The sequence below is a fragment of the Meleagris gallopavo genome, chromosome 2 (genome assembly GCF_905368555.1).
Source record: "Meleagris gallopavo chromosome 2, MGAL_WU_HG_1.1, whole genome shotgun sequence".
NCBI lineage: Eukaryota > Metazoa > Chordata > Aves > Galliformes > Phasianidae > Meleagris > Meleagris gallopavo.
The window spans coordinates 88,206,841-88,232,734 of record NC_139405.1 but is presented as its reverse complement, the minus strand read 5'-3'; the positions used below and the strand labels follow the sequence as shown (position 1 = coordinate 88,232,734).

Genomic DNA, 25,894 nt, shown 5'->3' with positions numbered 1-25,894 from the left:
ACACTCAGCCAAGATTTTCTGAAACTTCTGAAAAGATTTATCCTAAATTGTGAATGCACTCTGGGGAAGTTTCTCACTAGCTTTCTTCCTCTAGAAATTCCAACTGTTTATTTTCCTGATGTAATTCTTACATCTCTAGCAATAGAGAGATTCCTGGTTTTGGCTGACCACTGGGTCTTTGACTTCCAAGATGACCCATTTTTTCTAGGGAAGGCCTTAAATAGTAAATATATGAAAAAATTAGTTACAGGGTCTTATTAGTAATAGATATAGAGGTCTATATCTCTACAGTATAAAGAAAGACTGACAGAAGACAGAACGCCCTCTCAAATTAATTGGGAATTTCATCTCACTGGTAATGCTTATAAAATTTCAGCATTTCACTCTGAATAAAAATTATGGCTTACTTAACAGTATAAATAATATCATTTCCTAGTCTTCCTACCCATTTCTCAGCATTTTCATCTACAGCTAACTGCTGCACTCTTTCCACTTTCCTTTTCCTGTAATCTATTTACTTTTTATAATTTTTCTTATCCCACCTTATACTGTTCTTGCCTTTATATATAGTCACTCCAGATTTTCTTCCTATCTGGAAATAACTGAACCTTAATTTTTCCTCTGCCTCCTTATACTCTACTTTAGTGATAATCCCTTTCCCTTAACTTCAACATCCACAGAATCCACCATCAGAAAATATTTCAGTTTTTCACTCCTTTCCCATAATTTTAAACTTCCTAATCCACTAAGTTTTTAATCTTAGAAGATATTTTTCATTTTCTTTCTTACCTCTGCTTGCTTTCCCTAAAACTTTGATCTGTCTACCAACACTTTAGTAGTGGTAGACTATTTGTGTGTCATCTCATTCATTTGGTCCTGGTACAGCCACAGGTGTACCCCATCACATCATCCAGCCTCTCCTAAATGTTTATTTTTGTAGTATAAAATCCATTTTCTTTTGCAATTTTTATTCTTTCCCTTCCTCACTGTCCTCTTTGTTTGAGGTGTCTTCCTAGCATTCCTTTCATATTTGTTGCCTGCTTTCTCCTTTTCCTTAGCACTGACCCTGAATTGAATACAGATGAGCTCAATGTGGTTACTCTCCCCTGCGATATGGATTTTTTTCTCATTTAACCCTCTTTATTTCTTTTTCCCTTAATCAACATAGTTCCAAAGCTACTTCCTTTGCTGCCCTCCCTCCCCACTACAAGCTCACTGGAAATCCTCTTGTTTTGTCTCTTTCTTTTGCTAGCTGTTGTGTTAGCAAGAACCAGCTCTCTCTTCTTCCTTCCCTCTGTAAGTCTATGACGCTGTGACAAAAGACAAAAGTAGTGCAAAATCGACATTAGCTCCTTTCAGGGAATCCTCTGAATGCTTTTCCTCTCAGCTGCTCAAGCCTTCTGATCAGACAATGAGAATCAGCTTGTGATGATGTGAATTATCACATTTTCAGTTGGGTGTTGGAATCTCAAGGAGGGTACTAAATGAGATATTTTCTGCTTTGCTTAATTGACATTCCTTTAAGAAGTTACAGGAATTCAAGATGAACATGAAAAACAACTTTATGTTGAAATGACTTTAGCTGTGAGCTGTGAGCTATTTCTTCACTGAGTAACGAGCATCAAAGAAACATAGAAAAACAAGCAAATTCTTCAGCATAATTGTGTAACAAAAACAAAGATCTAAAATATTTACTAAGGTAAATAATTCACTCCTAACGCCTAAATCTTCCTTTAACTCCTGCTTCAGGTTGCTCTTTATAATGCAAATAATTTTCAGCTATAAAAATGACAAGTTTACCCGATTCAGATGAAAAATACAACTTTGGTATTGAAATGACTGCATCATTCAGAATGATGGCCTTTGCAGTAGTGCACTGAGAAACTATAGCTGCAGGAAGAAACATCCTGCTACTTTACACAGTCAGCTGTGGCTGGACAGAAGGGAAATTGACCTTGATAGCAACAACCGAGTTCTTACAGAAGTTTTAAAGTTCTCAGAACTCTGATATCACCCTGCAGAAGTCTCAAGGAACCTCGGGCTCTGTAACACCAACTGCTGATCCTTGAGGAGCAAGATTCAAGTACTGGCTATGTGTTACGTGTTTGTATGTAGTTAATAAATGGTAATGCTTTTCAAGAAATAATGTTACACAAAATACATTTCAGTGAGCATAGCAAGGATTTAATGCATGAGGACAATAAGTAGTTTGAAAAAGGTAGACTGAATTTGTACTTCATTTGTACTGAAACTCTTCAACCTGACTAAAATGCTGTTGTTTTTTGTTGTGTTCAGTGAAAGCTGCTGGCAAAACAGAATCCCACAAGTAAGATTCATCTTGTTATACTGGAGAATGAACTTTCACTTGCTGTATCTATTCTGCAATTTGTAGGTAGAGTCTTCCCCCAGTTGTCTGTTAACTCTTGTAGTCTCCTACTTGGTATTATCTCTTCTGGGGAGGACAGAAAAGAACAGCAAGGTAATGAAAGCAGATTCCCTGTGCAGCATTTCTGTTCTGGGTGATTGAAGTGACAGTGACTACAGCCAGAAACCTCAAGACAGTGTGCTATTGAGATGCACTAGCCCTATGATCTCCTGCCATCCCACAGACCCTTCCCTAAGCAGATCGATGCCTAAGGACTTCTTCAGCGGTCAGTCCTATATTGTGCTGGTGGATTTTTTTTACCTTATCAATGGTACTTTCAAACACTTTTGTCCTCACAATACGAAGAGAGATAATAAGCAATGCATTAGACAGAGTCTTACAATCATAAGTGGATCGAAGAAGACAGAAAGGATGCAATAGAAGTAGACCCTTTATGTAGACTTGCACCAGAACCCATCACGTAAGCTTCATCAGATGCCTTATGTTTTGTTCAATGCTCCATGCCAGCTCTGCTTACCAAAATCTGTGTACAAAAAGTAATTCCTCGAGGACTCCCATTCCATGACTGTTAAAAGATATATTTCTTACCAGAAGGGAATCTTTGCTGTCTAACATGGGGATGTTTTGGCATTCCAGCTTCCATTTTAAAGCATTATGCAACTAGGCCTTCCTGCCCCCTTTACCGAATCACTGCTCTGTCACAAGTTACTTAGGCTGAACTATTTCATTTGCATATGCATGAATTGTCATCCTTCTTCCATAATTTCTTTTTTATAGAGAAAAGGTGACGATAATATCTAGTCAACATTTGTCAAAATCTTTAAAATCTGAAAATAAAAGAAACAACGTATAATTACTAGGTGTCATCATTAGCTGTAGTAGAAAATTTCATAAATATCAAACTGTGAGTACATGAAGCAAAAGGCAACATCCGAGAGACCTCATGCACTTGCCATCAATATCTTGACAGACTGTTATTAAAAAACTATGCCTGAGCTGCTAGTTACTTGCTTTGCCATGTAAATATAAAGGTTTATTTCTTCTGAGGCTGGGACAAACATAAGCTGGCAAGGACAACTTGCACTAATTGTATTTTGCTGAGATGCGTATTTTCTTCTAATAAATATGGTAGCGCCATTGTTCATTAAGTGGAATTTGAAGAAAAGGGGAGAAGTATGTAGGCACTGAAGAAAATCCAGTGATTTAATGCCTTCAGAAAGGGTCTTAAAATATTAGGCAACAATTCTTATTCTCAAATTCCTGTACCAACAGTAGACTGGAAATGCATCTTCTCAGTGATTTGTGCTCTTGCATGCCTCTCATTTCAAAACGTGTTTTATCAAAAGTAAAGGGAGTAAAGTCTGCAATTTTTCATGAAATGGGATATAGGGATGTAAAATTTCAATAGAAAAAATTGCAGTTTCTGTGCACAATTAATTCATAAACTACTATGGGAAAATAACAAGGCATTATTTCCTTGTTACATTTAGTAAGATTTGTTGTCTTCTGCAAGTCTGATTACCAAAACACTGCAGTGGCAAAAGGTATTTCCTTTTCAGTGTCATAACTGGATAAACATATGTTTTATCATCCTTATTCCACCCACAAGCTACTAGAGGAAGAAATGATATGCAAATTATAGTTATTTTGAAACAGGTTCATCAGAGAGATACCTTAATATAATGAATCAAAGAAAAGGCAAAGAACACCTGCATGGCTTAGAAAATGATACAAAGAACTAAAAAAAAAAGTCTTTTTCCTCCCTCCTCCTTTCTCGTACAATAGACAGGTGCTTACCATTTGCACTAAGTGATGTTGTGAGATTACCCGTGCCTTAAGTACTTCTTGATTTTTCAAGTGTTCCTCCCAGGAGTGAAGCATTACAGGAATGAGACAGGAGAGATGAATGATATGCTGTCTACCATCTCCTTTCACATAAGCAGAAGTCACACGATTTCCACGCTTTACACAGTTCCAGTCTCTCGTTTTACATTACTTAATAATAGCAGCAGGCTTTAAAGAGAAGACTGTTCTGTTGAGACATCAAACAGTGTTTCAGTTTTAGTTACAATAACAGACTGAAGAGAACAAAATATTGTCGGATTTTCTGAGCAAGTGCATCATGTGCTAAGTAAGACTATTCAAAAGAAATCTGGAAACAGAAAGAAAGTAGTAAAATATTTTGTCCCTTTAGACTGTAATATTGGTATAATTTGATTGCTGATGAGGTTACTTTAATCTGGAACATATATCAGAACACCTGACTTGCTTTGAAACATTATCTTTTATGTCTCAAGGTGTATTTCTGGTTATCTTGGTTGAGTGTGCAATTTTCATGACTAAATGCAGTAAGGATATTTTCTCTTTTTCAGAAAATGTGGGGAAGGCTTATTTCCTTTTCTTTTACCTTCCCCAGTATAACTAGAGCAGGCAAACCAAATTACGGAAATGAATGCAAAATAATTGGAGAGGTCAAGTGATAAAGAAAGCAGTAGATCAGATAGTTACACCAGATAGCTCGCCTTCCTCTCTGTAACTGAAAATAAAAGCCCCTCTTATTTGTTGCCTCTATTACCTGAATGAGAAATAGGCACAACCATTTGATTTCTGTTTTACATCAGATGAGTTTTTAAATAATTCATACTTAAATGCTTTGGAGTAAAAAGGATGAGGGCCAGTGGTTTCAGAACAGGAACACAAAAATTGGCTTATGGAGACACATTGTCTCTTTAAGAGTCTTTTTAAAATTATTTTTATGATACAGGGAATAAAGTTCTTGAACTAACATTGTGAAATTTCACTAGATTTTAAGAATATCCTTAAAAACCCTACAACTTTCCACTTTCTAATATTAAACAGAATGCTGAATGTAGCAGAGGAATATGAAACTAAGCAATGACTCAGCAAAGAAAGTAAGCGTATTTGTAGGTTACTGGGAATATTCAAGGACGTAAAAGATATGTATACGTGCAAATGCTATAAAGAGACAGATGTAGATGTTCTTAAAGATACTTTTCACTGTGGCTAAATGCAACATGCTTTCTATTATGATTTTTGTGTAAATTGGTAGAATATTCTTTTTCTTAATTTAAATCACAATTACATTTGCTCGTGCTGCCCCCTCAATACAAAAAAGCTCTCTGGCTGAATTCTGGAAGTCATCCAACTACTGGATCCTGTCACATGAGTTAAATGTAGAGTTCGTTTGTGTTCCAAAGGACTTACTTACAGATCTTTAATGAAAATTCTATGCCAAAATTGTACAGAATGTATTTATTTTTCTTGCCATTTGTGAGGGTCAAAGAAAAAAATTATGCAAAACTTGAAGCTTTCTGAAACATTCCAAATGCCAAGATCTTTGGCTTCAGAGTTGCAAGTGTGAAGCCAGAAAATAGATGGATCTGGCACTTTCAAAACTGCTTAAAATAGAAATATTACAAAAGTTGCACGCATGTGCAATAATAATACTTGTTCTGATGGCAGGAACGCCATGTACTTTTTACATTTTTCTTCTTTTTTTTTTTTTTATTATCTCTTTTAAATACCTAAGTTCTGTCATCCCTCCTAATCACTGATACCTAACTCAGCCAATACTTTAACCATCAGAACAACAAGTTGGAACAGTTTCCAGGCAATTAAATCTTACCACGTTTCAAGCTTCCTACTGTAACAGGAGTGAACATTAACCTCTTCCTTCCTCTGATACTTATACACTTCTTGCTGCTCCTAGAATTTTTCACACATCAGAGTTTTGGTTTCCTTTGTTTAGTGAATGAAGTTGCTCATTTCAGATGATAGCCAGACACTCATCTAAGAAGTGTGAACATGCATTAGCACAAACTGCAAAAATATTTGACATGGTGATTTTTTCTGTTGCTAAGGGAAAAACCATCCTTGTTCTCCACAAGAATTTATGATCAGTCACTGTTCAATACTTGGAGTTCATGTGAATGCATTCCGGGCCTTTCACAATATTTGCGTGACATCTGGACCAATTCAGTTTTTAAGTTCAAAGGAAGAAGAATTCACAAGTGTGTTCGATCCCCCTATGAGCTCCGCAGAGAAGAGAAATTACATTTACACTTCATTTCATACCTTTATTACTGTCACAAGGATAAGTGCACAGCTCTATTTGACACTTTGTGCTGAAGGAATTAAAGGAGAAGCAAACTCATTCCTCTGGACCATAATTTATTAGAATGTGAAACTCATGATCAGTGTGGCCACATAATTGTCCTCTTTTCTTTTGCCATACTTTCTTTACATACTTTCTTTGAATGTTTGGCTTCTGTGTTTTGGGAGAAGTATAGAGTAAGGAGAATACTAAAGACAGAGATTCTCCTCCATGGCATAATTTCTCTGGAATTTTTCAGCAAACCCAAATATTCCCATCTGTTTTTCTAATAAAAGATGGAAGTCATTAACATAAATCATCTCACTGCCACTGAATTTGAAAATTCATTATTTATTAAAAATTACAGTTGTATGATATGCAGTACTACAATGAACAGAGGCTGGACACTATTTTGTGGCCTATCCAGATCTCTGATTTCCTCTCTTTTTTTCACCTGTCCCTTCATATGTCTGTTAAAGTACAAGGGCTGCTCCAAAAATCATAGAAACAGAATAGTTTGGGTTGGAAGGATCTTTAAGATTATCTAGTTCCAAACTCTGCTGTAGGCAGGGACGCCTCCCTCTAGACCGGTTGCTCAAAGCCTCATCCAGCCTGGCTTTGAAAATCTCCAGGGAGTGGGTATTCGCAACCTCACTGGGCAACATGTTCCAGTGTCTCACCACCCTCACAGTACCTAATATCTAGTCTAAATCTACCCTCCTCCAGTTTAAAGCCATTTCCCAATGTCTTGCCGTTACACACACACACGTAAAAAGTCCTTCCCCAGCTTTCCTGTAGGCCCCCTTCAGGTACTGTAAGGCTGTTGTGATGTCACCTTGGAGCCTTCTCTTCTCCAGGCTGAATAGCCCCAACTCTCTTAGCCTGTCCTCATAGGCAAGGTGCTCTAGTCTTCTGATCATCTTTGTGGTCCAATAAAATTCCTCATATTTTATTATGTTGACCTACAGCACCAGCGGCAGATGCTGGTAATGTGGCAGTAGAGGTTGAACCTTCCCATCAATATTCCGTTCAATTTCGATGCCATGCAACAGATAGCAGCAGAGGGGCAGTCTGAAAAAATTGTGGTGTCTGACATGGAAGTGTGTATGAAGCAAAGGGGTGTAATTTAATGTATCCATGCATAAAAAAATTGTACCCATTGACATTCATCAGTGCTTTCTCAACATTTATGGAGACCAAATAGTGGATGTGAGCACAGCAGATGGTGCATTTCAGCAGTGGAGACAGTTGTCCCCTCTTCAGATGCAGATTTTTACGAGCACAGTTTGCAGACTCCTTTTCACTGCTGGTGAATATACATAGCTAATGGTTGTCACTGTGTTGAAAAAGATTTTTTTGTTACTGAATATTTTTTCTATCAAATTATGTTATTGTGCTCTTTGTATCTGTTGTAATTTCCATGGAAATAAATGGGGCATTACTTTTGGAGCAATATGTTCTTATAACTCTTCTTTTTTGCTGTTCATTATAAGTATCATTCAAGTGTCAGAACATTTTGAAAATATTGGCTCTATGTTACACTTCTTGCAGCATACACACCTACTAAATAATAGCCTGTTCACAAAGAGCTTATTGCAAAGTTGTGTATTAACATCCAGGAAGAATACTTTTGAAATGATAGAAGCAATAGAAGTGGGAATTATTTGGAAACATGAAAAAAAAAACAGGGGGTGAGTCACAGTAATTAATAATAAATTTGCTAGCAGGGGGTTTCTGTGGGTATTTTAAGCAAACTTTGACATGAATATATGGAAATATCAGGATTGTACCTCTTTACATACTACCAAACACCTGCAACCAGAACATCTAGTACTGGAATGAGAACAATAAACAGGTGAAGAAAACTTTGTTGAAGATGAATAGAAGTAAGGAAGATCACAGATTAATGGAATTAGATAATATCTATAGTTGGTACAGACACATAAGAATCATCGAATCCAATACCTGGTTCCACACAGGACCACACAAAAATCTGAGGTATGATTGAGTGCATTGTCCAGACACTTCTTGAACTCCAGCAGGACTGGAAACATAGAAGAGGATATTTTGATACTGCACATTACTTTTTACTGTTAGCTATTTAAATTTAACTATTTATTATTAATAATAATCTGAGCACATCTGCAGTTAATCCTAAGTGAGGTAACCAAGAACAAACCTCACCAATCCCAAATCAGCGATGCTGTCCTTCCGGTGCAATACTGCCTTTAGCTGTGGTCTGCAGTTCACTTTGTCAGACTGTAACCTAATTTTAGTGAGTCACACGTCATTTTTCATATTTTTCAGCCATATGGGTGAGCATAGTAACTTCAGTAATTAGGAAGTTCCAACTGGTGCAAAATACCTTTTCTCCACAGCTCCAGCAATCACAAGCATTATCAAGTTTATCTCTTCTACCCTACTCTGTCTCCTCGTAGATTATCAAATAAATTCAAGGTCTTTGTTCTTATCATAAAAGCATTCCATTACCTGGGCTAAGGCTATCTAACACTGCAAGCAAAAGCTGTGAGATAAACACTGTTTCTACAGCGAAGAGGACTTTTTTTGGTGTGAAGAACAGGATTTTATACTGTTCAGTAGGACTGCGAAGTAAATTCACTCGAAACATCATACTTCACTGTTTTCAGTGAAGTCTCAGTAATTTATTGTGTTACTTGTGTACCTGAACAATATTTGCATATTAAAGCATCATCTTTTATTTGCAAACTGATAGAATATTGTCCTCGAGACAGAAACATTTAAGTAAAAGCAGATGGACTTGATATAAATTTTTATGAGCAGATAAAGTTTCGGTGAAATCTAAGACTAACTTTACAATCTGAACTAGTACAAGTAATTTCCAGTAATATCTGCAATATTCTATTGCTAAATAGTGATAGATAGCAGTGTAAATGACCTGGCATTATGCAGTATTAGTGTTTTCCAAAGATGTTCCTTGTTAGCTTTTAAAAATGTAAGATGAAAATCAAATGAGAAAAATAAAAATATACTACTATTTCAGCTGGACTCTAGTAACCATAGACTTAGAATGCTTCTAGAGCTCTTATTTTCTAGATACTAGAGGTCTATGAGAATCCTGACTAAAAAGTATTACATTTTCATGCAGACTCTGAAGACAACAACTAAGGCTCAGAATCCTCTGACCCTTTGCATCCCAGGTGGTAATTCTTTCTTACATTCTTTCATCCCAATATGTAAGAGAGAATTATTCAAAAATCAAAGTGTAAATTATTTTGTCACCTTTTTAATAAACTCTTTTTCCACAACTTATCTTATAGATATGCAGATAATTTGACTGGGAGGATAATCAAAACAAAAATGTAGCTAGACTGATGCACCATCTTAGACTAAATGAAGCTACAAGGGCTGAAGAAGATATTACTGAATTTTAAAGATAAATAGTAAAAGACTGCCAACAAGTCTGAAAGACAAAAATCAAGCACAGTAGTTAATTGCATATTGTATGTTCATTTCAATGGATTTACCCTCAGATTTGGTGTTACAATGTCCTGTATATTCTGGTTCTGATCAGGAGAAAATGCCTAGCAATATACTTAAACAATGTATTCGCTTAAGATACATTTATTTAATTGAACACCTTGATCCTACCTACTCAGAATTAAACGTGCACAAATCTGTTTTCTTCATCTGAGTGATGTAATCTTTTTTTTTTTTTTCAGAGAATATTAGGATTTTTCAACAAATTAAAACTAACAAATTTGTAATACTCCAAAAGCCACTAATAAAATTGCTATGCAAATCTCAGATTCAAAATGTCACAGTGATGAACACGCTTGGAATGGCAGTTTTTTTCAGAATAGAGCAAGGTGTAAATAATTTTTATGCACATAGCTATTATGGAAGCTTTGTTTATTATATTCTTAAAAATATAATGTCTATGAGAATTCAGTGACTGTAACAAACAATACAGAGCAGCTTTGTAACAAACTATTGCTAGTGGAAGCCATCTACTAACAGTATTGTATACCATGAACCATTTTTAGTGAGTCCCACATGGTTTATTTAATCTCACAAAGACAGTGGGGATTGTTCATGAGATTCTAGGAGACTTGTTATCACATAACATATTTGAGAGATTTCATGATCTACTTCAATAATTCTACTGACAATCGCAGCCTGGGAGGATAAGTGAACTAACTCAGTGGAACAGTTATTGTTGTTCCTGTGTCTTCTTTTCCTTCATAAACAATTTTCCGAAATTTACTGCAGTAAATTTGTTACTTAGCATTTGATTTATTTTTAAACAATCTTCATAGCATTTTTTCATAAAAACATTTGTCCGTAGTTTGCCCTCAAACATAACCACTTTCAGCCTGATCATAAGGCTGTGTGTTATAACAATTACCATCTTCCCTACTGTGTGACAATTGGGCAGAATTTATGAATCCCTTGAGAACAGTTAAGTAAAAATATAAATAAACAAATTTGATAAAAATATTTAGGATGCTTCAGAATATAAACTGGGGTAAAAATTGTAATCTGCCCACAGGTCATAAGGGCCAGAAAATGGATTTTAGTCTTAACAACTCCAGTTTCTCAAAAAATATTTTGAACAAAGCCAATTTAGAGAGAATATGATGTAAAAAATCATGAGTCTCAATTTGACTCATGCCTCCTTACAGCTATTTTCTGGGTCCTGGATCTCTAGGAAGAACATAGATTGAAAATTCTTAGGTGATGACAGTCACTCTCTGCTAGAAAAAGCATATTTGCTGTATGCGATATAAGGCAGTGTAAGGGAAATCCATGTTATCTTTCGTTAAAATGAGAGAATCAGAAAATGGCTTGGGTTAGAAGGGACCTCAAAAATCCTCTTGTTCCAATCCCCCTGCCATGGGTAGGGTTGCCAACTGATAGATCAAGCACTAGATCAGGGTGCCCAAGGGCCCATGCAGCCTGGCCTTGAACACCTCCAGGGACAGGGCATCAGCAACCTCAGTGGGAAGCCTGGGCCTCACCACCCTCTCAAGGAAAAGCTTCTCCTTGACATCTATTCTAAATCTCCCCTCTTTATACCTAAAACTAATCTCCTTGTCCTGTCTCTAATTAATTGTGTAAAAACCACTTAGCTTTGGTTTTTGCTAGACCCACCCTCCTCAAGATAACAAACTCTATCAGGGCATGGTCACTATAAAAATCTCCTCTGTTTGGTTTGCCTAATATCCAGATCAGGAAGTTATCGTCAACACACTCTGGGAGTCTTTGGGGCTGCTTACAGTCCAGCGCATTGCCTTCCCAGCTGACATCCAGGTTTTTGAAATCCACCTTCAAGATGAGAGCCTGTGAGCATGTTTCTTATAGTTGAAGCAAGAAAGCCCACAAGCTCTTCCAAACCAGGCTGCTTCTAGAAGACTCCAACCACCACATGTTCATTATTGATCTAGTCCCTGATTTTCACCAACAAGCTCTCAATCTGTTTATTGCTGTTCTCAGAGACAGCTCTTTGCTCTCTATCCACCTCTCAACATAGAGGGCAACATCCCTGCCCTTTCTCCCCTTCCTGTCTCTTTTGAAAAGCTTGTAGATCTTGATCATCGTGCTCCAGTCATGTGAATCAGGCCACCACATTTCTGTGATTACAATTAGGTCATAATTTTCTAATTGTTTCATGACTTCCAACTCCTTCTGTTTATCTCCCAGGCTGTATGCATTGGAATAGAGGCACTTCAGTTAGGCTCTCAGCAGCATTACCTTCTCAGAGGAGCCCTCTCGAGATTGTTTGGGACAATTCTGAGGTTTTTCCCTGCTGTTTCCTAAAGTGACAGTGTTGGTTGCTCTTATCTTCTTCTGCTCAGCAGGAGCCACCTAAGGCAAACTGGGAAAAAAAATTCGTAAGTGCCATGCTGTTCTTTCACTGAGAAAGTAAGTTACAGAAATGTGCAGTTCTTAGAATATTTCACGATCTAATTAATTCTAGGTATCATCCAGTTCGTAGTTCATTTGATTTTTCTTCATGTATGTTACATTTGAGAGCAGAAGAAACAAACATTAGTAAGCTCTTGGTTCTTATACAGAGAGCTTATTATTGCCATGAAATTCCAGAACTATTGTTATTTAAGCTACCTTCTAATTTCTAGTAGCATGAATCTATGTCCACTGTTAAGTGACTTTTTCTCTTCTTTTAAATAGGCCATAAAGGTAGCATGAGGTAAAGGTAGCAAAGACAACATATATTGTGTGATGAGACATAAACCACCCAACAGTGAAAAAACTTGGCACATTAGTAGCTCCAGTTTGAAAGATCTGTGGTGAGACATAGAATAAAAAGGACAGTTAAGCAACAGTCCACAGATACAGTGCTGGCAGCAATACTATCCATACTGGGGAAATCAATACAGTTGATTGGGACTCTAAAAGTGATGTTGAAGAGAGTCATCAAGGCAGCTTACAAATGACCTGCAGAAAGTTAGTAAGTGATTGGCACAGCGTGTATTTGAAAACAGTAAGTAAGCCAGAAGCTCGATGAGGGAGACATATGTGTCCATTATTTTAAAGAAAGAAAAAAAAAAAAAAGACATTCTCAGCATGGTCTTAAAAGAAATTCTTTCTTTTCTAAATAGAAAAAAAAAATAAAACAAAAGAACACCTATAGGTATCAATAATCTAATATATTTGTGCAAGCATTACCCATTTCCGGACACATAAAGAAAAAGAAAATAATCAGGAGCAGTCAGCATGTCAGCATGGATTAACCAAGGGGAAGTCATGCTTGACCAACTTGATAAGTATCTATAATTAAATCACCATCCTGATGGGTGAAGAGGGAGTAATGCATATTGTCTTTCTGGACTTCATTAAGACCTTTGACACTGTCCCGTACCTCATCAAATCTGTTGAAATACAGACTGGATGAGCAGAGAGTGAGGTAGACTGAGAACTGTCTAAACAGCTAGAACAAGAGAGTAGGTCAGCAGTACAAAGTGTAGTTGCAGGCCAGTAATGCGCAGAGTCCCCAGGGATCTATACTGGGTCCAGTCCTGTTTAACACCTTCATTAATGATTTGGATAATGGGGTAGAGTGCATTCTCAGTAAATTCATAACTGATACAAAACTCAGAGGAGTGGCTGATTCACCGAGGGGCCATGCTGTCCATCTAGAGGGACCTTGGTGGGTTGGAGAAATAGGCTGACAGAAGCCTTATGAATTTCAGTAAGCAGACCTGCAGAGTCCTGGACCTGAGGAGGAATCACCTACAGGTACCAATACATCCTTGGATGATCTAGCAAGAAAGAAGCTTTTCATAAAAGAACCTGGGAGTCTTGATGGACAGTGGCTGGACATGGGTGAACAGTGTTCCCTTGCGACTAAGAAGGTTAAGAGTATTCTTCACTGAACTAACAAAAGTATTTCCAACAATTAAAAAAGGAGAGATGATCCTTACCTTCTACTTGGGTGGCTGAGGAACCACTTGGAGTACTGTGTCCAGTTCTTGGCTTCTTAGTACAAGAGAAAGCTGGATATACTATGAAGGGTCCAAAATAGGGCCACCAAATGATCAAAGGACTGGAACATCTCTTCTATGAGGAAAAGCTGAGAGAGCTGGAATCATTCAGCCTGCAGAAGAGGTTCTGGGGTAAGCGCGTAAATGCCTGTAAACACCCGAAGAGAAGGTACAGAGAAGATTGATCTGGGCTCTTTTCCATGGTGTCTAGTGGCAATAAACAGGCAACAAACAGAAATTGAAATACAGGAGGTTCTCTGTGAACACCAGGAAGTACTTTGTTACTGCATAGATGACAGAACACTGGCACAGGTTGCCCAGAAGTTGCAGAGTCTCCTCCTTGGAGATCTTCAAAGCTCACCTGAATGTGATCCTGGGTATCCTGTTCTGGGCGTTCTTGTTTGAGCAGAGGTTGGGCTAGATGGACCCAGAGGTCCCTGCCAACCTAAACCAATCTGGTTCTGTGACTTTCCTGAACTGTAATAGGATAGAGATACTCATGTAGAGCTTATGTATTCATTAATTTGGGGGTGATGGTAGAGGTGAATTTTTTACCTTTTGCTACCCTAATATGTGCTACTGTTTTCACAGTATGATTGTTTTATTGGTTAGCTAATTATGGTAAAATATATACTTCTCTTAATTCACGGCAAATACTAACTAAAAAATGAAAATCTCCACAATTTTCTGATTTTTCTCTATTATTCTTAATTGCCTTTTGAAAACACAGTGATGCCTCTATGGAGTTTCTGAGCTCTGAAAAAGCTTTTTGCCTTTCATGCATTTATGTTATGAAGGCAGAGGTTTCATCAGGTATAGATATAGAGATGATTATAAGAGACAGTGTGTCTGCTTTTGTAAGAAAGCTGCAGGCATATGTAAGCCAGACAACAGGAGAGAGATGCTCAGTGACATCCAGAGAAATACTTTGTGGTACAACCTGATCAGAAGGTAGAAAAAAAAGTCCTATACAGTTTTATGGGTGGGGAAAAAAAAGAAAAACCTTGAATTTATGAAGAAATAAAGAATTTCCTTTTGTTTAATTTATGCAAACTTGAGAGTTTTTTTATTTTTTTTCCAAAAGAGTGTGGAAAAGTAATTTGTGATAATGAATTTATCCCTTGCTTCCAACCATCACAAAAAACAGCAAACAAACAGATAAATGAATAGTTCTATGAAAATCAGCCAAGTAAACCATTAGCCTTTTTTTTTCCTCTAGGTGCAGAGGCAGAGAGGAAAATTATTAAATGAAACTTAAGCAGTATACAGACTACTCATAGTATAGTTCGTCAGGGAATACAGAGAAAAAGACTGAAAGAAGACTTTATTCTGTTACTGTAATACATCAAGAATATAATATTTTTTTTCTTGAGAGTGAGACATGGCAGGGAAAGAGAATGAGAGACCCATAACCCAGAAAGAGATAGGATTTTAAATCTCTTTTTTAAAAAAATCCATTTCTTATTTCAGAAAATTTTTATAATATCAAAACAATTAGCTTAGTTGGAAAATTAGTCTTGCTCATTTAATCTTTTTCTTTTAAAATATAGCAATTCCTACAAAGAAACCCTGTCAAAAAAACTGTTTCTAGCTTATTATGTGAGTCTTACTCTCTGTGGTCTTGCAGGTTCTTTATCCTTATTTATCTTTACAAATTTACCCTTCTTTATCTTTAATCTTCTTTCTGTTTCCATTTCACTGTATATACCCTGTGCAAAACTTTAACATTATTTTGTTAACTGAATGCATTATTACTTGTTCTTGCTTAGTCTTTTGCACTACCCTAAGGTGCTATGTGCATTTCTATAGACAACTTTGCAAAGCCAAATCTCATCATTCTTACCTGCAGGGGAATATATATTTACTGTTAGTAAATAAGTAAATACTGTATGATAAGAAAGCAGATAGTGTTAGGAGGGTAACAATGCTGTACTCTTGTAGATATATCTCTGCTTTGTTGTGTTTTTTTTGTTCCTGTTTGTTTGTTTGTCTTAACCACACTGTAAAGTTTCTATAACTTTGTCATTTATTTTATTCTAAAAGTATTTTCTAAACATGACTATTTATAAATATCCATTCAAATAAATCAACAAATCATTGAAAAAAAAAAGCCACAATACTCTTCATATCTTCTTCATTTTCAAGGAAGAAAAGAAGTAAATATTCTGTAAGCAGGCAGCAGAGATGCACAAATCCAGATACAGCATTTTTCTAAAGTCGATCTCACTTGGTTTTCTGAGTTGTCTGAAGTCATGTCAAGGGACAGAGTGGTGTCTGCATTTTCTCAGACAAGGTTTAAGCATTTTCAATTTTTGTCTGGCTTTCTTTATTGAAATCTTTACTTGGAAGGTATCAGACTAGTCTTTAAGGATGGGTATGGACAAGAACAGGTTACATGGGATAGATGCTAGTAGTGCTTTCAAATGCTTGCAGTACAAGCTGTGAGCAATTTTATTACACAAAATATTTGTAGTGTTTAGGAGAAATGAACTGACAATTATCAAACATTGAATACTGAAAGTGCATCGATATGTTTACATTTTCCAGGTCAGTTATTTTCAACACATAGTGTAGCATGAGCTTCAAAGGATTCATTGAGGACAAGAATAAGTGTTGCTGCTAACTCAAAGCTCTCTTTGTAATAGCTTGGGAACAAAATAATAACAGAGCTAAAAAAGGAGAAAAAAGATCCATTCATCGTATCCAAACGTATAGGAATGGCAGAATGAGAAATAATCATGTAATACAAAACTGAGAGAGTTAAGTATAATCTACAAGGATGACTCTGTAAGAGCAATATGCTTGGAGCCAAGACAGACCGCATCATCCAGGCAGAGAAAGCTCTACCGTCTGATAGCTTCATTGTACATGCAGGAGGATAACTGTGGAAAGCTATTTGGTCTGGAGCTAATAAAAAGTACAGGAAAAGCTGTCCCTACTGTTTTGCTACATACTCTTTTCAAAAGGCAAGGAAGGTAAGCAGCGACAGTAAGACACTGTCTTACAAACAAACAAAACTTACAAACAAAAACTAGGGTTTTTGTTTGCTTGTTTGCTTATGGGAAATGTTTACATTTGCTGATTGGCACTGTCTGTCTACCAAGAAAAGGTTCTACTGCAAAGTCTTTGACTGCTTAATACTGAACTTTGAAGTAGCACATCAAAACGTATAGCTTTCTTGTCAAAATAGACTATTTCCATTTACTTTAACTATTCAGTGGGATAAATCTGTATTAGCACATATCTCCCTGAAGGATGGGAAATATGTATTATCAGATCATCAGAGATGGGCTCCCTAGACATGCGATTTGATATGCCCTACAACATTCATTAAGATAGTGTAAATTGTGTAATGAGCACAATTATCACTGCAGCTAGCTAATGATAACACTGTGAAAGGTTATGCTGCAGTCTGAAATATTTCTTTTGACTGATTATTGTTATTGTTCTATTATTTCACTTAATTGAAGTGAAAGGATTTGCTGATGTGATTTAATATTGAGTTTTTAATTTAAATTTTCTTTGCAAAAGTGTCATGAAAATTTACTAGTAGAGGAAAAAATTCATTAACACTACTCTTCACGATAGTGACCATTGAAAATGATAACACTTAGATATTTTAATCAGTTATCGAAGATGGTCCATTTAGCCTGAATGACTAGAATTTGAAAAGGCAGATTTAGACAATGCTTTGTTTAAAGTCAAGGCAGGCTCCATCCAAAAAACTTCAGATGTGGTTTTCAAGTACTGCATCATAGACAATCTGTGTTATGAATTTAAATTTGAGCATTTCTTAAACTAGACAAGACTGAAAGTAAATACTGTAAAATTAAGAAATAAACTATAAAATACATTGGATCTCATGGTTTCCAAGTGAAATTAAACAGTTGTTTTGGAACTAGTACTGTTAGGGACTTTTGCCTCTAACAAAGACGCTGTTGATGATGTTGTTTGCACCAAATATATTTGCTAGATGAAGTAGGGTGATCTCGTTGACTGCAGTTGTGTACTTGGTAGTGCAATTTATATGGTTTTATATTTGTTCAGACATAAAACTGTAAGAATGAACTCATAATATGGATTTCAACCGAGGTCACAGATATATGTCCTGGAAGAAATACATGACATTTAAATCATTTTGATAATTTTGAATCTTCTCCCTAAAGATTCAACATTTGGAGACATTAAAGATCTATTGAATTATCAAAATTCATCTCTAGACAAGTAGAGATGGTATCTTGAGGAGTGATCCACTGCCTGTTCAGTGCAAGGATATATTCACACATGGGTACTCACACACCTACTTTATCTCCTGGTGCTGTACCACGGACATAGGGCTTTCACCCTGTACTCACCATGGGCATGGCACTTTGAATCACTCACTCAAGTTTCCTCAATCACTGGCACAAAAGCACACATGACCCATGGCCCAGCCTAACTGTTGGCACCCTGAATAATCTGCTCTGTTCATACTCCCTGTCCTTATTTTTCAGATTTTCCTCCCAAATTATCTAAATCCATATCTTCCATCACATTTGATTCCCCCCCCAAATGTTCCATAGTAAGTCTTGTACCACTGCAAAATGCCCTTCCACTGCTTAACACCCCAGACACAATCTTGCTCAGTCCACAAGGGGACCAGGAGAGCTGCTTCTGTTGACCTGTCATGATAGGTGCAAAATTAATCATGCCAATATCCTACAATTCTCTTGTGACATTAAGTGGTCTGCAACTGAGTTTACTGAGACCCAATATTGAGGATCTATTTCAGTCAGTCTTATACACTGAATGAGTTTTGCGATGCTTTAGTACTAATATCATTTCTTTCAAAAAAGATATGTTCCTGAATCTCATACTGCCGACATTTAAAAAATGTTTTCTGCTATGCGGTTCAAAGATTAGAATTAGGTGATATTCCCCGTCATATCAAGGATATCAACTAATATGTTAATTCAGTGTCTGACTGTATACAGTGAACTACAACACAGCCCACATACTCTATCCCTTAAAAACACCTGAACTGTGGGATAACTTGTTTGTGCCTGATGCACAGCTGTGACCAGATGTTACTTCATAATAAAATGGCTGTGAAGGGAAAAATCCATGTAGGGAGCTGTCATAGAGACAAATAATAGTTTTCAAAGGCATGTGCAATTTTTTTTTGAGTGATTGTGCATTCAGAATGAATCACAGAATTTTAGAATAGCCTGGGTTGAAAAGGACCACAACGATCATCTAGTTCCAACCCCCCTGCTATGTGCAGGGTTGCCAACCACTAGACTAGGCTGCCCAGAGTCATATCCAGCCTGGCTTTGAGTGCCTCCAGGGATGGGGCTTTCACAACCTTTGTGTGAAAAACTTCCTCCTAATATCTAACCTAAACCTCCCCTGTCTTAGTTTAAAACCATTCCCCCTTGTTCTATCACTATCCACCCTCACAAACAGCCATTCCACTTCCTGTTTATACGTTCCTTTCAAGTACTGGAAGGCCACAATGAGCTCTCCCCGGAGCCTTCTCTTCTCCAAGCTAAACAAGCCCAGTTCCCTCAACCTTTCATCATAGGAGAGGTGCTCCAGCCCTCTGATCATCTTAGTGGCCTTCCTCTGAACCCATTCCAAGAGCTCCACGTCCTTCCTGTACTGGGGGCCCCAGGCTTGGACGCAGTACTCCAGATGGGGCCTCACAAGAGCCGAGTAGAGGAGGACGGTCACCTCCCTCTCTCTTCTGGCCACCCCTTTTTTAATGCAGCCCAGAGCACAGTTGCCTTCTGGGCTGCAATTACCCACTGCTGGCTCATGTCCAGCTTCTCGTACACCAAGAACCCCAAGTCCTTCTCCGCAGGGCTGCTCTTCAGGAGTTCTTCCCCCAGTTTGTATAAATATCTGGGATTGCCCTGATCCAAGTGCAGCACCCTGCACTTGGCCTTGTTGAATCTCATTCAGTTTTCATGGGCCCACTTCTCCAGCCTGTCCAGGTCCCTCTGGATGGCTTCCTTTCCTTCCAGTTTCCTTCCTTGTACTGCTCAGCTTGGTGTCATCCACAAACTTGCTGAGGGTGCACCCAATATCATCATCTATGTTATCAATGAAAATGTTGAAGAACACTGGTCCCAAGATCGACCCCCAAAGGACAACGCTTGTGACCGGCCTCCACCCTTACAGAGATCCATTGATCACAATTCTTTGGCTGTGTCCAGCCAGCCAATTCCTAATCCGTCAAACAGTCCATCCTTCAAATCCACACCTCTCCAGTTTAGAGGGAAGGATGTGAGGGACCATGTCAAAGGTCTTGCAGAAGTCCACGTAGATGGCACCCATCACCCTTCCTCCATTCACCAAAGCTGTCACTCCATCATAGAAGGCCACCAGATTGGTCAGCAAGATCTGCCCTTGGAGAAGACATGCTGGCTTTCTCTAATCACCTCTGTCTTGTATGTGCCTTAACATAGCTTCTATGTGGATCTGCTCCATGATCTTCCCAGGCACAGATGTGAGGCTCACCAGCCTGTAGTCCCCTGAATCTTTCTCTTTCCCTTTCTTAAAAATAGGAGTAATGTTTCCCTTTTTCCAGTCACCGGGGACTTCACCGGACAGCCACGATTTTTCAAATATGGTGGAGAGTGTCTCAGTAACCACATCAACCATCTCTTTCAGAACCCTAGGATGGATATCATCTGGCCCCATGGAAAATTCTGATTTTCCAAATATGATGTTGCCAATATGCCCAGCTAGATGCAGGCACAATATTTTATTTTCTTACACAATACAACTAGGATCTAGGACAAACATTTTTTCACTATCAGACATCATGAAATCATGTTACTGAATTTGGTAAATCTACTGAGATTCTATGGAGAACTTTTCAGGGAAGACAAAAAATGTAATCTTCAACAGCCTTGACCATCTAAGCTTCCTTCCATCCTTGATACGTTCTTCTCCTCAAAATTGGGTAGTACACTGTTATTATCTGCAGGTGATCCCTTTGAATCTGTTTTATAACTCATATTTTCATTTTCATTTGACAGCTTCTGAGGACATTCTGAAATCTTGCAAAAAATTTTTTCTGAACTCTTTTATGTCCAATCATAAGAAGATGGTAAGGGATATTATTATTATTATTCAGTTTCTTTTAAAAAAGCTCAGATTTTTTTCCCACATTTTTATTCTTTTGCTTGTGTGATGTTCTGTTGTGGAGGTTTTTTTTTTTAATTTTATTTTTTAATATATGTATATGATTTCTTTTTATTTTTCCTTCACAGAAATCAATTTTAAGGACACCTAAATTTAAATATATTTCTTTATCTGACATTGTTACTGAAAATCCCAAAGTTGATAAATCTTTAACTGCTAATTGATATGCAAAATATCCTCCTGGAGAGGTTTCATCTCTGCATGAAACAATATTGATGCTGCAAGCAGGAGAATCTCTATTTTCAGGTGACAAATCTGGCCAGTATTGTGTCTTCTTAGCCTGCTCTTTTCAGACAAATTTGTTGTACACGCTTTCATCCAAGCATATATGAATAAAAGGATTTAAAAATTCATGCATTAATAAGGGAACATAGGTGGTTGTGTTAAAGGCATTAGTAGAAGATATAGAAAAGGATAGCAGATGAGTTTTATTCATATGGGACAAGACTGATTATGCTATTGCATTTATCTCAGAATTTTAAGGGCTGTTTGTTTGTTTGTTTGTTTGATTTGTTTTCAAATATTAACATCCTAGATTTTACAAGATATTGAATGCCTGCCAGTCTAAATGTTTGTTTCCAAGTCTTTCTTTTCTATAAATTGTTTTAAGGGACTGTAATCTGGTACTCTGTTTGCGGTGGCTTATGATTTCACCTTCATTGCCACTTGAGAGCTGAAGTATTGCTTTCTTCAACACTGCTGTCACTTAATTCACATGAGAACCCATAGAACTCCTTCAAAGTTATTAAATAGAAACAGTTGCCTGGCTCAGCTGAATGGGTTTAAATAGTATCTCACTTAAATTTAGATGGATGACATCTATCTGAAAATGTTACAAAATACTTAAATTCAGCAGGTTAGACTTTTATTGTACACAATCAGGACACATCCTCATACTGTAAACACTGTTCATATTTATGTTATGAATAAGCTACTAGAAATTAATTTATCTTATGTTTATTCAAAATGTAATCTATGTAATCAAAATCAACTGGTTAATGTATCAGTCTGTGACAGTACAATATTTGGCAATAGACAGGTTCAGGAAATATCTTCCAGTTTTACACATGTGAATGGATGAAAGTGTAAATGGAAAATACATTGTTAATCATCACATATGGACCTTTCGAATGCCATATTTCACTCTAGTCCTTCCTCAGGTTTTCATTTTCTTTTGACTCAATTTCAGTCCCAATGAACTCCAAAAATATCTAATCAGGAAAGAAAGATCAGGTGGAAAAGTGCAAGAGTGCACTGAGTGTGCAGTTGGAAGGAGATGTAAAAAATTAAAATAGAATAAAACTCAGCTGTTCTACAAGTGAGAGCCAAAGAATAAATAAACAGCAAAAATGAGTCCAGCCTGTAACAGAGCAATAAATCTGTTTTTAAATAGCTAATATCTTAGGGGGAGAAAAAAGAAAGTAAAGTAATTGAGAAATATTTACCATGACCTTTCCATAAAATACAAATCTGACCATTCCTACTTCCAACTATTTCTAATATTCCCAATAATTTTTTGATCTTGCTTGTTTAAAGCCTCTGCACATTCAGTATTGTCTCATATCAAAGATTATTCCGGAAAGAAGTTGGCAGGTCCCTCATTGGTTCATTTCAGAAGTATGAATACCATTCATTAGAAGAGCTTTTGGAATGAATTGCTTGCAGCATTTGGGTGAATGGTGCATTTGTGGCTGATGTAAATCACTCATTCTTCACTTGCTTAGTTTCACATCCTTTTGGAGATGGCTGCAGTCCATGACTCAAACCCCAGATAAAATAATGGCGGTACAGTAAATAAAAAGAATATCATGTCCTGAAGTCCTAATAATGGAAAACTCAACGGCTAGCACTTATCAATAAATTAGACAAAAAGTGCCTATCAGTAGAGAGCTATTTGAGAAACTGCATAGCACAAACAATCTTGAACCAAATGTTTGGCAGCCTATGGTCAGTCAGTAGCTTATAATCATTAGACTTTTTCCAAACAATAATCTCCAGGAATATGTTAAAGAAAGAGTAAAGTAAAAACTGCTTTTCCTTAAGAAGTTTAAAAACCGTATAGTCAGCTTTCCTATCCCCTCATAATAAACAACTGGGCAGTCCTGCACAATAATCTTTTATATCACTTCTATATTGAATTTGAATTACAGTTCAGATAATGTCCTGATTTTTATTGATAAAATAGGTGCAAATGGAGTTTGGTCCTTCCTAAAGGATTCATGAATGCAGATTGATGTCACTGAAAAAGGTCAAATCAGGGCCATGTTTGTATTTCCTAGTACAAGGTTATTGAAAAAGAGCCTGATTTGTGTGACCCAGGGAGACAATGTACAAGAAGTGGAATGTCAATGGTTTATGGGCTGGTTCAGCCCAGTTCCGTAACTAGTGGGATGGAGGGATTTCATAAAATCTGCGCCTCCAGAAAAGGGAACAGGGGGGCCCAAAATAATTAAAAACAGCGGCAACAATCTGAGGAGAAACAAACTAATTTACTAATTATAGTATCAGAATGCAAGATAACACACTATAATACAATATAATTAGAATTGAAGCTAATAAATCAAGTATAATGAGAGAGAGTTTGAAAGGTGGATAAGCCTCACCATAATGCTGAGGTGAGATGTGCAGTCCGGTTGAGCAGCAGGGAGGAGAGACTGATGAAGAAGAACCATCAGATGACCTACCAAGGCCTTATATCTGCTCCCCCTGAGCAGAAATGATAACAACAGTGAACAGTCTTTTGGGGAATGTAGTTGTTCTTCTCTTCTGGGACAGTACCCGGAATTGGAGCATTAACACCTTAACTCCCAGTGCTCTACATGATGTTATGATGTGAAATACTGATAACCAAAAATCATAAAATGATGACAGGAAGTAACTGAGTCACTTGAAAAACACACTCCTGGCACAAAGAAAAATCCTACTGCAGATGTGCTTTCAATACTGCAGGAGAAAAATCCTACCAAAGGGCATCTTGAACTGATTCACATCTTTGCCTGGTCTGAACGGGTGATATCCATCAAAAAGACAATCTAAACTACTAGTACAAGAAGATGCTTTAATTTTATCTATTTATCTATGTTTTTTTGGTTGGTTGGTTGGTTTGGTTTTTTTTTTGTTTGCTTGTTTTTGTTTGTTTGTTTGTTTGTTTTTCCCAAGGGATATTTTACTTATATAAGTAATTAAATGTCCATTGGTACAGGGACTGGCTTTAAGATCACTCACTTCTCAGGAGAGGGAATTATGTTTAGACTTCTTAGATTTAACCTACACCACCAGAAATAGGAGTAAGTGCTACACCCAAATCCATTTATAAAGTGTCATTTAATGGCTCCCACACTTTACTGTCGGAATGGAGCTGGATTCAAATTCCCTTAAGCAGAAAAAACATATTAATCCAAGTACCCTTTATAGACACCTTCTTAAAAGGGAAATGCTTCCTCCTCCTCCGTAGGTGTGAGCACCTCGTGCTGCCTTCTCACACTTTCCTCAATGTGATAGAAGTCATTTTTTTCTACAACTTAAATGTTGAAATAAAAAAAGAAGACCTTGTGAACTGAAGATTATGCTGGCACCTCTACTGAGGCTTTAAAAATTGGGTTTCTTCAATAATTCCAATCAAGTTTATGACTTGATTGTCACAAGAAGAAGAATGACACAAGAAGGAATGTTGTGGTATATCACTTTACCCTTTGCTCAGTGAGTTAACCAACAGCAAAATTAATTCATTGAGTGCATATACATAATGGATGGTATAAGTGACATTTTATGAAATTATGTTCAGTTCAGTTATTATAGAATATGCACTGTCATTTTAATAAATAATCACTAAAATGTGTTGTAGTTATGTATCATTTTTATCTTAATATTTTAAATTCCACTATCTTTGCTGAAGCCTCAGAGTACTGTTGACTAAGATGGTAACTCTAATTTTGCACTTTTCTTGTAATGGAATGAATATTAACATCAAACACACAGTGATTATAAAACCTTTATACTTTCCCAACACTCCCTCTTTTTTCTTTATAAATATATGAAAAGTCATCTCACTGCTCTGTCTGAAATCTCTCCTTACCTATTTGTTCTTCTGAAATGCCTAAAAGAGCCATGGGAAGAACTAACTGTGCTGTGACCTCTGTTTTTCATTGGACTCTTGGAATTATCTCCACAGCAGCTACTTTATGCTATATCAAATCTTCCTATCTGACACAGCACTTAAGGAAACAAACTTTGCCTGGAGGGTTTTCAGATTGCAAAACCTCTTCCAACAAAATGCAGCCTTGAGAGACCATCCTCAGTGTGACCAGAAGGCAGCTGTAGCCACACTCATCTCTCTGAAGCCAGAGCTTCTCCCTGAATTCTCATACCTGGTGTCCATGTGAGTCAGAAACTGGAGGTCAGTCAACAACAAACAGAATAAGGAGCCAGCAAGAAGTTGTGGTGATGCTTCCCTGACAATCCAGTTGTCCTCAACAATACGGCAGGGTAGTATGAAGAAGGATTTACAGGGGAGGCAAAAGCCTCTTGGATTCTCCTACACTGCAATAATATGTGCACTGAGTGCCTCCCTTTGTGTCTCCCTATGAAAAAGACAATACCCTCTCCCAAGAATATAATAATTCTTACCATGCCTATTGCTCATTTCCTTCCTTACACATGGTGGAGCTAATCTGTAATGTCCCATGAAATTGCAAAAACTAGCGAACGTATTGTGAATGA

General features: G+C 37.1%; 1 long non-coding RNA gene across 1 annotated transcript; it reads right to left on the bottom strand.

Moving 5' to 3' along the window:
* Positions 1 to 25,894, bottom strand: LOC116216357 (uncharacterized). Its single transcript, XR_014881774.1, has 6 exons — positions 25,543 to 25,894; positions 13,925 to 14,132; positions 12,234 to 12,357; positions 8,466 to 8,544; positions 4,184 to 4,418; positions 1 to 3,213 (listed from the first exon to the last, which is right to left on the bottom strand). It is a non-coding gene; the product is annotated as an uncharacterized LOC116216357 (long non-coding RNA).